Genomic DNA, 15908 nt, shown 5'->3' with positions numbered 1-15908 from the left:
ACACAGCTAAAGGTGAAGAAGACCAGTGTAAACAAACACCAAAAGCTTAAGGATTGTCAAAAAAGCTAACACAACTGAACAAAGGCATGAAGCCCTTCTGTATATAAACATACAGGGACCTAACCACGAAACACGTTAGAAAGACAGTGTTATAAAAAAAAAAAAATAAAGAAAAGTACTGGTGACATGGACAAGCAAGGGACAGACTAACCAAGTACATGGACAAACAGGAGTGACAGACATACAACAGGCAGATAGCAAACACACTGATACGGTGCAACAGGGTAACAGAAAAAAACCAGAACATAAGGGCTAAAAAAACAGAACAGCAGAGAACAGTGTTCTAAGCTGTATTTTAATGTTTGGGATCCTCTATTTCTGTTCTCCAGAAGTTCAGGAGTACAACAGCAAATACTGTTTGTAGATCATAGAACAGAGGACAGAGGTTGATGTTTGTTTGTTAAAGTTTCATTGCTGTTGTTGGTTCATATGACTCGTTTGAAGAGGACCCTGATCAGTTAACAAAGGTTCACTTATTGAAAAACTTTACCTTGGCCTCAGTTATCAGGAGTTGTTTGTGAGGCCTGATTAAACATCCCACGCTGGGTAAAGGGCAAAGTAACTGTAATATGATCCCACTAACACTCAACACATCACTTAACACTGCTGGCATTAACATTGCTACAGAACTAATACTTCATTGATAATAAACATTTGATACAAACTACAGTAAATGCAACAATACCTTAATTAAATATAGAAAAGAACTTTATCTAATTAAATGATTAAGAGTGTGGTAACTGTATTTGATACAATTCTGTAAATGTCTGATTCACTAAAGTCCAGAAATCAAACAGAGGGGATAAGTCAACGCATGCTTACGGGAGGGGGTGGGGGTTGCTGTATCAGCAACTATTTAACAGACACTCCAAGACTCGGTCCCAGGCAGTCATGGGTCGCCCCCAGGTGCAGATGTGGACATGGACACTGTGTGTCTTTCTGAGCTGGATTTGTGTGGACCAAGCATTGGGAGAACCGTAGGTTCACATGTACCTTCTGAAATAGCAGCAGTGTCAGACTTTTTAACCGTTATGTTTTTAGAGGGGTTGTACATCACGTTACTACATAACTACAGTATGTGTGCATGTTTCTGTCTGTAGCCGGTATATAGTATAGCCTTGGCCGTTCTTGAAGCTGGAGCTGAAACTAAATTGTGTGCGAGTCTCCTGAAGCCCAGTGAGACTCTGGTCATGACCATCACGTTGGTTTCTGGAGAAGAGAGAAGAACCCTTCTCAAACAGATATCGAGTGAGGAGTTTCACATCTGCACTCAGTTTAAGGTCAGGTTTTTTAACATTTAAAGTTTTTGTCTCATTTGTCTGTAGTTTGATGAGTTATACTATTCACAGATTCCTTTAGTTGAGAATCAAAAGGTGCTGAATCTTGAGGTGGAAGTAGAAGGCAACACATTTTACTCTAAACAAGTCAGAAAAGTTATGATCAAAGTCTATATAGCAATGACTTTCATCCAAACAGACAAACCGCTCTACCTGCCTGGACAAACAGGTAACTACTGGTATATCATGAATAAATACATACATACATATACATACATATACATACATACATGTTGCTATTGTTTCTACATAACAAGTGACAGCACACGTACAGTAATGATGAATGAAGTCATGAACTGGAAAACATAAGTTCTCATCAAATGTTAATTTATGTCTTATCTTTCAGTGAAGTTCAGAGTTGTCACTCTGGACACAAAGTTTAGACCTGCCAACCAGTTGGTGAGTGTCTTACTATTTTTCCCATTTCATGATTATGAGACACTGTTAGTGATGGAATTTGCCTTCAAGTGAACTTGAATTTGCACAATAGTGGTTTAATAAATCAGGTGACGTCAGTAAGTTAAGTCACTGATCAACTTGAGTCAGGGTCAGTAGCACCAGGGCCTCACTGAGCAAAGCTGAGGTAAATATTTGTGGTTTTGCTGTAATAGTGAATAAACAAGTCAACATTTTGAAGATGTTGGAGAAACTAAAATTTAAAGTGACACAACTAAAACAATTCACAAAGAACAATGTTTAGTCTCAATGTGATAAAAAGCTCTGATCTGTTCAGACTGTGATGGAAGTCTGATCGGCTCTCACTGACCATCACCTTCATCATCTTTTGACTGAAGATACATTAAATAGACTCTTTCATTTTTTTACAGTACAGTATCATTGAAATGAAGGTAAGAAAATATTTGGTTACTTTCTCTTCTAAATCCAATGTTTTCTACATGTCATACAGTATATTCATACATTCAAAACATGTTGAAAATATGTTACTGTCTCCTGATCACACATTTGTTTTAATAAATGTACTGTAATTCCACAGGATGGAAACAATAACCGGGTTGGACAGTGGCTCAATGAGACTTCCAGCAGTAGAATATTGCAACTGTCTTATTCCCTGAATTCTGAGGCTCGTGAAGGAACCTACACAATCACAGTGTCCATTGAGGGAAAGAAATTAAATCACAACTTCAAAGTGGAGAAATATGGTGAGATATGGTAGATTTCTGAGTTAACTTATTCACAATAGACTAATAATAGACCAGATGTAGGATCATCACTGATTTTGTTTCTTCAGTTCTGCCCAAGTTTGAGGTAAAAATAGATGCATCTGATGAAATAAGTATTGCACAGGAAGAAATTAAAGTTAAAGTATGTGCAAAGTAAGTTATAGTATTTTGTTCATACAGTAAACGTTGAGTACATGATTTTATATCATGTCATACGAGTTGCTGACTCGTTTTTTTTCCATCTACTCAGGTACACGTATGGACAGTCTGTGCCAGGAAATGTTCACCTGGAAGTGTGTCGACCGATACCACGCTATGTACTTGTTACTCGTGTATTTTCTCCTGAACATCCAGAGGGCGTCCCTGATATAATCTCTCCCTGCTACAAAGAAACAAAGCAGGTAAAGTGTAGCTTCCCTATATCTGACGTAGAGATGTTTCACACATTGTTATTTCTTTACCCTAAAGTTTTTATATTATTGATGCAACAAACTAATTTTAAGATTTACCAATTCCTATTTTATACTTACCAGACGGACAAGACAGGCTGCGCTACCTTTACACAAAAGATGTCAACTTTTACAAAACTTGATCAGAAGGTGCTTGAAGACACCCTAGATGTCCGTGCCAGCGTGGAAGAGGAGGGGACAGGCAGGTTTAGTTTATTTACTTTGTATTTAAATAGTGCACTTTGTGCAATTAATGTTTATTTAGTCAGTATAACAGACTTATGTTTGCAACATGTTGAAACTTCTCCTGCAGGTATTTCACACCTACAAGAGAAGAAAATAACTTTATCATATATTGCTGGTAGATTTTCTTTTATTGATACGCCCAAGTTTCCCGTGGAGGGAAAAGTGGGTGTAAAATATTTGAGAAAACACACACACCAACTGAATTGTTCTGATTTCTCATTAATAAATCTGTGCTGTCAACAGGTTAAAGCCGTATATCATAATAATGAGCCCATTGCCAACATGACACTGTACCTGTTTGAGGGGGAAAGTTGGTCGACACGCCTGCTACAGAATCTCACCACTGACAATGAAGGTGTTGCCTCATTTTCCTTACACAAAAACTATGACAGGGACATCATCCTTCGTGTAAGTACTGTGGAAATCAGTAAAGCTACTGTACATAATTTGTAAAATAATTCATTATCAATATAAAACGCTATCATTATATAGCCTTGAAGGAGACCTATCATTCTGTATATTATTGTACTTCTTTTCATGCAAAAGAATATTGGACGTTGATTTCTTAATAAGGTGTCTAAGTTTCTAAGTTAGTGAAACAGAACTATTATCTTAAAGACCATAAAAGTCATCACAGATGTCTGTGAACACCAAACAAATGGAAGAAAAATCAACAAATGTTCACTGGCAACCTAATAATAAGCAGCATTATTGGCAAAAATTACCTTCCAAAATATAAAAAAAATATTTTAACCAATTTCATGAAAAGTGAAGTTAGCTTAGAAAATTCTGTTTGTTACTGAATGTGCTTTCCATTATCCATACAGTCTATAATTTCCACATGCATTTACAGGTTAGCAACAAAGCTACAAGGAAATACCCCATGCACAGGACAGTTTACTATGAAGATGGAAAGCACAGGTTGTCTCTAGCACGGCAGGTGTCTCCTGACACTAAAACAGTCAGCTCCCTGGAGGTAAAGAACAAAGATAAACCACTTCCCTGTGACACAGAGGAGGACGTCTTCATCCAGTACACTCTGGTTGGAGAGACCAAGGGCAACGTGGACGTGATGTATCTGGTGAGTGATGGTCATAATTTGCTTTTAGAACTGCCAGTGTTCACTTATCATAGACCAAATATAGTTTACAGGAACAAGTTGTTTTTTTAGGATTTTAGCGATAAACAGCTGAACATGAACCACATTAACAAAAGGAATATACTGCGCTGAGACTACTTCTACTCCAAAGTAAACTGTATTATAATCTGGATGTGGTCAGGCTTTAGTTTGTCTAAAATGATATTTTTACTTTTCTTAATCCCAGGTCTTATCCAGAGGAGCCATCATCATGCAAGGACTGAAAGAAATTAAAGTGCAAAGACAATCAGGTTGGCAAAGTCTTTAGTCATCATCAAATTAAATTGTATATTTTCTATAGCAAAAAAGCAAGACAAACCAAAGACATTGGCCTTGGCATAATAAATGTAGGGTAGTGTGTTCTGTAAATGATGGTCATTAAACAGCAGGTCATTTATACAGTATCTCTCATTTCCTGTCTTGTTTTTCTTGTTAATGTTTCAGTGAATGAGGGTGAGGTGTCCTTTAAACTGAAGGTATCTCCAGACATGGCACCAGTGGTCCAGGTTGTAGTTTACGCTGTCCTCCCCAGTGAGACAGTGATCGCCAGCAGTGCAGACTTCACCACGGAGCAATGCTTCAGGAACAAGGTCGGTAAAACTAAAAACATGTTGCAACAACTGATTATGTAAATGTGTAAAGGCCAGAAGGTTTGAAGCACTGAGCTTTGAGTGCTATCCACCCCACCGCTGTTGTGACTCATTTAGTTCACAAGGAAGGTACAGGACTAATTTGAAATACTAGAACAAATCATTTACACTAAAAATCTAAAAAGGCAGATACTAGAGATTTATATAATGATAGCGGTTTAACAGGATGGAGAATAACAGATTCTACTAAGGTATATATACTGTACTGTATATAGCGAATTTCAAGCTTGGTCTGGCAACCTGGAACAGCAAGACACTTGATTATTTGAGATGGAAATTTCACATGAAGGACTGTCAATCTGAATAACATGTGTCTAACCAGAGTTGTATTAAAAAGGCAGAGTAAAAGGTGAAGGATGCAACGCCGTCACTGTTGCTGTTTCGGTGTATAGAACTGCATGTATGTAACAGTATGTAAAACACTACACTACAGATGTGTTTGCTGTGTCAGGTGTCGTTGGAGTTTTCTCCGTCCTCAGCTGTCCCAGGAGAGGAGACCACCCTGAAGGTGACGGCTGCATCTGATTCTCTGTGTGGCGTCAGCGCTGTTGACCAGAGTGTCCTCATTAAGGAGCCAGGGAAGAGTCTGGATGCAGATAAGGTGAAAGATGGAGACAAACAGATTCAAGCATCCTTTAGTTCTAGTTATGCTCCAGTAACTTACTTAATATTATTCCTAGATGTTGTAGCAAAGTCTACAGCAGATGTTATTGTTGTATCCTACAGTAAATACAGTATGAGTCGTATCCTCTTTGAGAGTCCAGTTAATTAACTAGTTTTAAAGTTTATATCCCTGAATCACATTTTTTTTCTTTCAGATATTTAATTTGCTGCCTGTGAAAATAGCATCATCTTTTCCACACGGGGTTGAGGATCCTGATGAGTGTCTGTCTGTCAGAATAAGAAGATACATTTTGCCTCGTTATAGACATAACCAGAAAGGTGCTTTTACAGTGTTTAAGGTACATTTTCCATAATGACAAAAATTGTTTTTAATGTAATGGTCTCCTTAGTGATGTTTAATTATCGTTGCCTTTTCTAGGGCGTAGGACTGAAGATAGCAACAAACCTGTTTATTCAAATGCCTTCATGCCTCAGGTTTAAAGGAAGTGATTTCTACGACAAACAGTTATATGGTGACTATTTATGGATTTTGTGCAAAACATTTACTAACTTTACTTTCACTGTGTAATAGTGTCAAGTGATTGTGAATTAAAATGTTTTGTTTTTGTTTCAGATCGTGACTTTTGTGAAGACCGGTGGATTAGGCGTTTATATCATTCTCCTGTGCTGAATTCAGGGAGGGTATTTCCAGCGGTAAATACTGCTCAAGATGTTGGTGGAAATGCTCCTCCACCAGTTGTGACAGTCCGTACTTTCTTTCCTGAGACGTGGATATGGGACCTGGTGGAAGTTGGGTGAGCTTCTCTTGCAAAGGGTTTTTATTTTTATGAAATAGGGTGACGCTAGTTTGACCCAAAATTAAAATTATTAATATTATATAATAATATTATTATTTTAAATTATTTAGATGCCCATAAATGTTTGCTGGTCAGATTTTAACTACGCGTTTCCTTCAACACTCCATCCATCCATTTTCATCCGCTTATCCGGGGCCGGGTCGCGGGGGCAGCAGTCTAAGCAGAGAGTTCCAGACTTCCCTCTCCCCGGACACTTCCTCCAGCTCTTCCGGTGGGACCCCAAGACGTTCCCAGGCCAGCCGAGAGACATAGTCTCTCCAGCGAGTCCTAGGTCTTCCTCGGGGCCTCCTACCGGTGGGACATGCCCGGAACACCTCCCCAGGGAGGCGTCCAGGAGGCATCCGAACTAGATGCCCGAGCCACCTCAGCTGGCTCCTCTCGATCCTTCAACACTTTCCTGGGCAATTCTTAAATGATGTCAACGTAAGGAGAAGAACATCTGTATGAGTGAACAGCTCTTGACATTGCCCAGGCCTGTGCCACAGGATTATTACAATATGTTTTATTAATCTTGTTAGGAAATTTTGTTTTCCCATCTAACAGAATTCGTCTCTCTGTGTGTTTTCTGGTGCAGAGAGTCTGGACAGAAGGATGTGTCCCTCACGGTCCCAGACACCATCACCACCTGGGAGACGGAGGCTTTCTGTTTGTCCCCTCAGGGTTTTGGTTTGGCTCCTCGTAAACAGATCAAGGTCTTCCAGCCCTTCTTCCTGGAGCTCACTCTGCCCTACTCCATCATCCAGGGGGAGAACTTTGAGCTGAAGGCGACTGTGTTCAACTACCTCAGCAGCTGCATCATGGTAATCAATTTTACTTTGCCTTCTCCTCACTCATTAGCTCTACCACACCCAGTTTAACCTCCTCAACAATGTCCTCAGGTCTACACACCTTTTCTCCATTTAAAAGCCTTTCATGGCCTTCACAGCCGTAATCTCAACATGTCCAGCTAGTCTGTTCTACTATTCTAAAGAGATCTGCTATGCACTAACCTATAATATAACACCATATATATTACACTATATACATTACAGCTGGGAGAGGCAGGGTACACCCTGGACAGACCATGAAAACCAGACACAACAACCATTCACATGTCCAGTGTAGGCCCACCACTTATGACCTTATGCCTCTGAGAATTGAACTCTAGACCTTTCAGTTGCTGCAACGTAATGATCTCACAATGAAGCTAAATTTACTTTACGTAAATTTTTACCACAATAATTAAATTAGGTTACTTGTTCAAAGACATTAATAGTTATGAGTTCCATTAACTTTTTGACAGTGTTCATTTATTCTATAAAAAGTCGACTCCTCTCTTTGCATTTATCATACATCTTTCATTCCGTGGAATTCCATTATTGCATTTTTAAATTTAAATCTTGTCTTCTTGGACAGGTCACTGTGACTCCTGCCCCGTCTCCACATTACACCCTCACTCCTCTCTCTGGTGACCAGTACACGTCCTGTCTGTGTGGCAGCGAGCGTAAAACCCTCAGCTGGACCATGGACCCGTCCAGTCTAGGTAAAAGTCAACCATTAAACCTGACGATTTAAAATGTTACAGATGTAAAAGTGCAGTCCCCATGTCCCCAGTTTTTATCTCTATGAAATCAGTGAATCTAAATCTGACTAAATGTTCAGGCAATTTTTGTAAAAATAACCTTTTTTCAGGAAAAGTGAATGTGTCTGTCAGCGCTGAGGCTGTAGCGTCTCATGCTACATGTAACAATGAGATAGTGAGCGTTCCAGACAGAGGTCGTATCGATGTGGTCACCAGATCTCTGATTGTTAAGGTTTGTGCCTAACATTCACCCATTATATCACATGTATTTTAATAATAAGAATATAAATGTTTATTACTGATGGCGTTTTCACAGTGTCTGCATTATTTTCCCCTTTCCTTCATTTCAGGCAGAAGGAACTGAGATGTCAAAGAACTACAACTGGCTGCTCTGTCCTAAAGGTCAGGATCATTTGACAAACATAACCAAAAGTAAAATGCATTAAATGGGACAAAGATCAAATAATGTATGATGGTTATAGTCTTCTAGGAAGAGGCTTTTAGATTTTAGGGACAGTTTTTCATTTACTGTGTGAGTGGATAAGATTGGAAAAATGCAATGTTTATATTCTCACCTACTCAAAGCTCCACTGATAATCTGTGAGCTACTGTATAAATACTTTTTTTATTACTTAGGTTTCACTGTGTAAGTTTTCTGTGATGTTTGTACCCAGGAGAGGCTTTCACAGAGGAAGTAGAACTACAGCTTCCTGAGAATGTCATTGATGGATCTGCTCGGGCTTCAGTGTCTGTCCTGGGTAAATCGACACAACTGAAGAATACTTTTAACAAAAACAGCCACTCAGATTATCTGTGCTCCCAGTTAAATGTTTTCATGAGTCAATGTTGTGTTCCAGGCGACATCCTGGGCCGAGCCCTGCAGAACCTGGAGGGACTCCTGCGGATGCCGTATGGATGTGGGGAGCAGAACATGGCTCTTCTAGCTCCCAACATCTACATCCTCCAGTACCTGAAGAACACACAGCAGCTGAGCCCAGACATCAACAAGAAGGCAACAAACTTCCTCACCAGTGGTCAGTTGTTGTGACTTGGTGCTGTATAAATTAGTTGAACTGAACTGAATTAGACTGAGTTTTAAGTGTCCCATGCTTTCAGTATTACACTGTCAGAAGCCATAAACATGGCCAGAAACCTAAAAATCAGTGAAATCACCCAAATCTGCTGAGAGGTGGCACTGCAGGACGTTTACTACATGGAGGAATGATTTCACTGTGAAAGAATAGGCTAAAGTATTTTTATTCAGTAATAAGCATCTGTTGTTGTTGTGCTGTTAGGCTACCAGAGGCAGCTGAACTATAAGGACACCGACGGTGCTTACAGCACATTTGGATCAGGACCAGGAAACACTTGGTGAGAATATGACTGACGGTCATCAAAAAAATATTTAATGGTGAACATGTGCAACCTTAGTTATATTACCAGAAATACTTTAACGTGATGATTTTCCAAACAATATTTTTTGTGCATACAGTATATACCTGTGTTTTACACAGTGATGCCACTTGTGTGATACTTTTTATTTTACATTAAAGCAGTTTTTACTTGTTTTTTTTTTCTTTTTTCTCAGGCTCACAGCGTTTGTGATGAGGTGTTTTTCTAAAGCTCAGTCCTTCATCTACATTGACCCAACAAAGATTGAAGAGTCTAGGACCTGGCTGATAAGAAAACAAAAAACAAGTGGCTGCTTTGAAATGTCTGGACGTCTTTTTCACAACGGAATGAAGGTGAAGTGAAAGATGTTGTTTTTGGTCATTTAATGTAGTGTGATGCAGGTCCAGTGATGTGAATGCTTCCTCTCTACAGGGTGGAGTGTCTGATGAAGTGACTCTCAGTGCTTACATCACTGCTGCCTTCTTGGAGATGAACACATCACCTGATGTTTGTTTAACCTTCACAGTTCAAGACTCTTTTTTTATCTTGTAACTCAAGCAGAAACATAGCTGTTAATGTATTGGCATTGAATCTGTTCCAGAGTCAGGTGATAACAAAGAGCCTGTCCTGCCTCAAAGAGTCCATCAGTGACCTCAGTAACACCTACACTACAGCTCTGCTGGCCTACGTCTTCACTCTGGCAGGAGACATGGAGACTCGTTCTCTCCTTCTACAGCACCTGGACAAAGTCACATCCAAAGAAGGTGAGTCGTTCTAAAGAGCATGAGTCTGACTTCACTACTGTAAAAGCATGTTTTACTGTATGTGTTGGTTTGTGTCTGGTTCCAGGAGGTTTCCTCTACTGGTCTCAGAGCTCAGAGGAAACTTCAGCCTCTCTGTCTGTGGAGATCAGCTCCTATGTGTTACTGGCCAAACTCAGTGCCTCACCTACAGCTGAGGACCTGGGCTACTGCTCCAGTATCGTTAGGTGGCTGACGGGGCAGCAGAACCAGTATGGAGGCTTCTCCTCCACCCAGGTACTGATCTGTGTCCTATTGTCACATTCTGTGACCAAAGTGTAGATGGTCACATAGTGCTTGTGCTTTGTGTTGTAGGACACAGTGGTGGCTCTCCAGGCTCTGGCTCTCTACTCCGCTCTGGTGTTCAGTCCAACAGGTTCCAGCACGGTGACGGTCCAGTCCCCCAGTGGCCAGCTGACATTTGATGTGAACCAGAACAACAAGCTGCTGTACCAGGAGAAGACGCTGCAGGACACAACAGGAAAGTACAGCCTGGAGGTGAAGGGCACGGCATGCGCTTCCCTGCAGGTCAGTTAGCACTGGGGTTTTTCTTCATGTATAAACTTTGTTGTATTGTCCCATTAAAAAAAAAAATAAATAAATAAACCTAAATACTTTTTACAGAAAATATTTTGCTGGACACAGATTGCGCTACTCATCATCTTTAGTTTTCATCATTTGTGACTTAGACTCATTGAACAGCCTGTGTCAGGACTCGCAGGGACTGGACAGGAGTGAGGGACCCAAATGCACAGCTCAGGAGACAGACTGATAATGAACCAGGTTTATTTGTTATAAACCAAGACGGCAGGCAAAAACAGGAGTCGGGCAAGTAACCGTCAGAACCAGGAAAACACAATCTTCAGGCAGAGGTACAGGCACAGACAAGGCAAACACGGTCAAAAAACGGGCATGAGTCAAAACCATGGACTTACTGAGTTGGCTGGGAGACTGACAAACCGGGTGCTCGACAACGACAAACTGGCAAATGCAACAGGTGCGTACAGGAGTTTAAATGCAGGAAACTAATTACTGAGTGGAGACAGCTGACAGGGCACGTGATCAGAAACGTAAAGTAGGCAAAAGACACAACAGAACAAAAACCAAAAACACTACCAAAATGGCCAACCACAAAAGCACAGGAACAGCCCAGGTTCATGACAGAACCCTCCCCCAGAGGGGGCATCCCAGACACCCAAAAAAAACACAAACAACTGAGCAGGGAGGGTGGAAGGAGGACCGGTGGAGGGCAAAAACCAAAACCAACCCGCATAGGACACCAACAGGGCGTGCGGAGGGCGGACTGGAGAAGGGCACAACAAGAACCCCCCCTACAAAACAAGACTCACGCCAGAAACAGACAAAGAAGGAAAAACCGAAACCACCCGTTAACACAAAAATGATTCCAACACACCAGCGTACACAAGTCCAAGGCACAGGAATAATCAGTCCAAACTCTCCCCTCTCACGGAGGGTGAGGATGAGGGGAGATCCTGCCCAGCAGCCGCTGGGCCAGAGCGGCACCCCCAGTGCCCAAGAGCTGAGCCAACGTTCAAGGGGGCCGACGTCTAAATAAGACGTCTCCGATGGCCCAACAGGAACGACAATGTCTTCCAGACGGGCGAGACTCCAGAAGGCCGAGGGCTCGAGGCGATCGGTGACGGCAGAGACTGTACTGACGTCCTGCAGGCGGGGAACCGCCCCAGAGGCAGGACCGCCGAGGTGGCCGACGACGCAGGAGGCTGCGCCAAGGGCGAGGCCATCAGTCCGGCAGACGAGATGAGGACCGGCGTGGAACCAGCAACGAAAACAGACGGGGAGACGAAGCCGGGACCAGAGACAAGGACAGACGTGGAGGCAGAGCCGGGACCAGAGACGAAGACAGATGTGGAGGCGTGGCCGACGCGACCCACCAGGAACCGACGCAGACGCGGCAGGCGCCGGGCCACCAGGAACCGACACACCATACGCCGGGCCACCAGGAACCGACACAGCATACGCCGGGCCGCCAGGAACCGATGCAGACGCCAGGCCACTAGGAATCGATGCAGACGCGGCAGGCGCCGGGCCACCAGGAACCGATGCAGACGCGGCAGGTGCCGGGCCACCAGGATCAGAAACATAAAGTAGGCAAAAGACACAACAGAACAGAAACCGGAAACACTACCAAAATAAAACAGGAAATGAACATGGCCAACCACAAAAGCACAGGAACAGCCCAGGTTCATGACAGCCTGACACTAGTAATAAACATTATAAATAGATAATATGGAAATATATAAAAGGTTTGAGCTCATCTTTATGACTAAACAAAAGGTGTTTATTACAGTTTAATTTGTGAACTCTGACCTATGTGGATGGGGACTATTTCACATTTCACACTAACTCCAGAGTGAGTCAGCCAGTTTCTTTTCAGTTGATCTCTATTTTCTTTTTTTCTTTTACTGGTTCCCAGATTTCTCATCACTACAACATCCCACCTCCTGCCAATGACACCACTTTAAGTGTGGAGGTCACACCAGAGGTGGATTGTACCAGTAAATCCCACAGACCTAAAGTCACTCTGAAGTTGAAATCTCAGTGAGTGACTAAATAAGAAGAGATCCATATTAATGTTCATGAACTGATGCTTCATCACTTCTTTGCATTCCATTACAGATACAAAGGAAAGGAGAACAGTACTAACATGGTCATTCTGGATATTAAAATGCTGTCTGGGTTTGTCCCAGACCCAGACTCTCTGAAAAACGTCAGTTACTACAATACAGTTTCTGGAATACGAGAAATATGTCATGTTACTTTAGAGGTAATGATGCAAGTCAAATGTCTACATACACTAATTTTTCCACAGCTCAAACTAAAAGCATTTGTGGATCGTGTTGAACAAGAGGAAGATCGTGTTCTGGTCTATTTTTCACTGGTAAGATGAATTTGCAGCAGAGATGAAAAGATGAGGATGAAGATTGTCTGTAGCTGATTCAGATCTTTACTTTTAACAGGTACCAAAGGGTTTACCATTGGAGCACACCTTGGACCTCGTTCAGGAGATAGCAGTCCAGAACCTGAAGCCAGCTGTAGTCAAGATCTACGACTACTACCAACCAAGTGAGTCCTGTCTCACAAAAACTGTTTAACATGTTTTTATGTGTTGGACACAAACCGTTTGGTTTGACTTTGTAATTTCTCTTTATTTCAGGTGACAATGCAGTTACAGAATACATTTACCCTTGTGCTGCAAGTATCAGTACACAACGAGACAGAAACCAATGAAATTTGATATAGAAGCTTTACCGGTCAGCACTAATTCTATTCTTCTACGAGTTCTATTATTTATATAATTTTGTATTTTAACCCAATCTTTTTTCCCTTTCACCTTGACAAATGAAATGTAGCCAATGGAGTTTAAAACCATTTTATTAAAACGTTTTGTACAGTATTCTGTGACACATCCTTTCAGTTGCATGATTAAACTGAAGTTCAACATACTGCTCATTATGACTGTATTATTCCTGCTGTTCTTGAATCTGGAGCTGTATCACTGTCAGGTTCTGGCTCTGTTCCTTGTTTTATTTTGGTTCCAGTTTCCATTTCCGGTTTTATTTTGGTAGCACTCCCGGTTTCTGTTTCTGTTCCTGCTTTACTTCCTGTTTACCCGTTGTCACAGCTGTTCCCTGTCAGTACCGGTCTTCATTACACACACCTGTTTAGTATCAGTAATCAAGTCACGTTGTATTTAACCACCACCTGTGTCCTCAGTTCCCCGCCAGATCGTTGTTTGTGTGTATCCGTCATAGCTCCCAGTTTCCTTGATCCTATCCGGCCGTGTTTTACGTACCTTGTTTCTGGACTGTTGACTCTGAGCCTGCCTTATCCCTGCCTGTTCTGTCTGCCCTGGTGTTGTACCCGCCTGTTACCGACCTTGCCTGCCTGACCACGATCTGACGCTCGATGATTCTGGTATTGTATCTCTCTTGTGTATGAATCTTGCCTGTCCCTGACGTCGTCTCTGCCTAACCGGAATAAACCACCTTTTGATCACCGTCAACCTGTGTACGCTGTGCATGTGGGTCCTCATCCGAGCGTTCCTGACAATCACAGTTCTGTCAGTCTCCTGAAGCCTTGTCAAGCAGACATGAGGAGTTTGACACGAGCACTCGGTTGGTTGATTCGGATGATTTCCTCACAAACGACAATAATTGTCGTGCAGTACTTGCTCCAAGCCTGTGGCTGCTGGTGCACATGGCACCAAACAGGGCCAACAAGCACAAAATGAAGTACAGTATATAAGATCATTTGAATTAAGAAAATGCAAACAAGTTGAGCTCGTCTGAAACTGAATACTAATTAAGTAACATACTGTAGCTATAAGCAGCTTATTCCCCAATAAAATATCTTCAGCATTAAACACAGTGTTTTATCACCGTCTGTGATGACTTATGTTTTAAATACAGACAAAAATGATATGTCTGTGTTTCCTGAAGTTTCATGTTTTGATCTTTGTATAGAATTAAAAAAGCCTTTATTGGTCACCATCACATACAATGTAACAACAAAATTTGTCTGCATTTAACCCATCCCCTGGGGGTGTAGTGCCCAAGGTGCCCAGGGAGCTAGTGCGAACTCAAGGACACACTTGATGCTCTGGTGGGGGTTTGAACCTGGGACCTAACCAACGCTCTACCACTGAGCCACCAAGCCATTACTGAACACAGCTGCTTCCTCAAATGTTTGTCTCACACATAGTGTAGAACTGATGTCACGCTCTAATTAAATATTTCCGTGTCTGTCTATCACCCCCTATACTGGTCAATGTCAACTTCAACAGACCTGTCGTAAAACCACACTGTTCCACTCTTCATTTTCTTCACAACTTGTCCACTTCAAATTAAACATGTCATTTAACAAGGATGAAACTCCAATCAATGCAGTGCCACTATTGGGAGGTTTCTCCCTCTGTAAAGGGGAAGTTTAACTAAGTTATAAATACACTGCTCAAAAAATACAGGGAACAATCAAATAACACATCCTAGATCTGAATTAATGATTTTTTTAATTAAATACTGTTGTTTTGTAGTTGCATGTGCTGACAACAAAACCACAAAAATTGTGGAAGTGGAAAAAACACAGCACAGCCGACTTTGATGTAATGTCCTCAAAACAAGTCAAATGAGTCTCAGTAGTGTGTGGGGCCTCCACGTGCCTGTATAAGCTCCCTACAACGCCTGGGTGTCATGCTTTTACCTGTTGCCGTAGCCATTGTTATCATTTCCTGTTTTATTTTGTAATACTTCCGGTTCTGTTCAGTCCATGTCTAGTGCAAGCCTTACTACTGGTCATATATACATCAACTGTTGACAATCTCTAAGACAAGGTAGACAAGATATTTAACATCCAATACTCACCTCAGACCTCCGCCAGATTGTCGTTGATTTACTTCCACTTTCCAGCATTGTTTCGTCCGTAGTTCCAGTTACCGTTTTTGCCAGTTCTTGAGCTCGTTCGTAGCCTAGCCCTTTTGTCCCTTAGCCAAGATTATCCTGTTGCCAACTCTGCCTGTCCGACAATGGCTGTTTGCCTGCTCCTTTAACGGGACCTTGTTACGTGAGTCTGTGC

At 41.7% G+C, this 15908-nt stretch overlaps 1 pseudogene; it reads left to right on the top strand.

The window, feature by feature from the left end:
- The first annotated feature begins 927 nt into the window (after positions 1-927).
- Positions 928-14349, top strand: LOC114868667 (alpha-2-macroglobulin-like; annotated as a pseudogene).
- Positions 14350-15908: the final 1559 nt, after the last annotated feature.

Source organism: Betta splendens, chromosome 13 (assembly GCF_900634795.4).
Source record: "Betta splendens chromosome 13, fBetSpl5.4, whole genome shotgun sequence".
NCBI lineage: Eukaryota > Metazoa > Chordata > Actinopteri > Anabantiformes > Osphronemidae > Betta > Betta splendens.
Note: the sequence above shows the minus strand (reverse complement) of the source record. Positions and strands in the feature narration are given on the sequence as shown.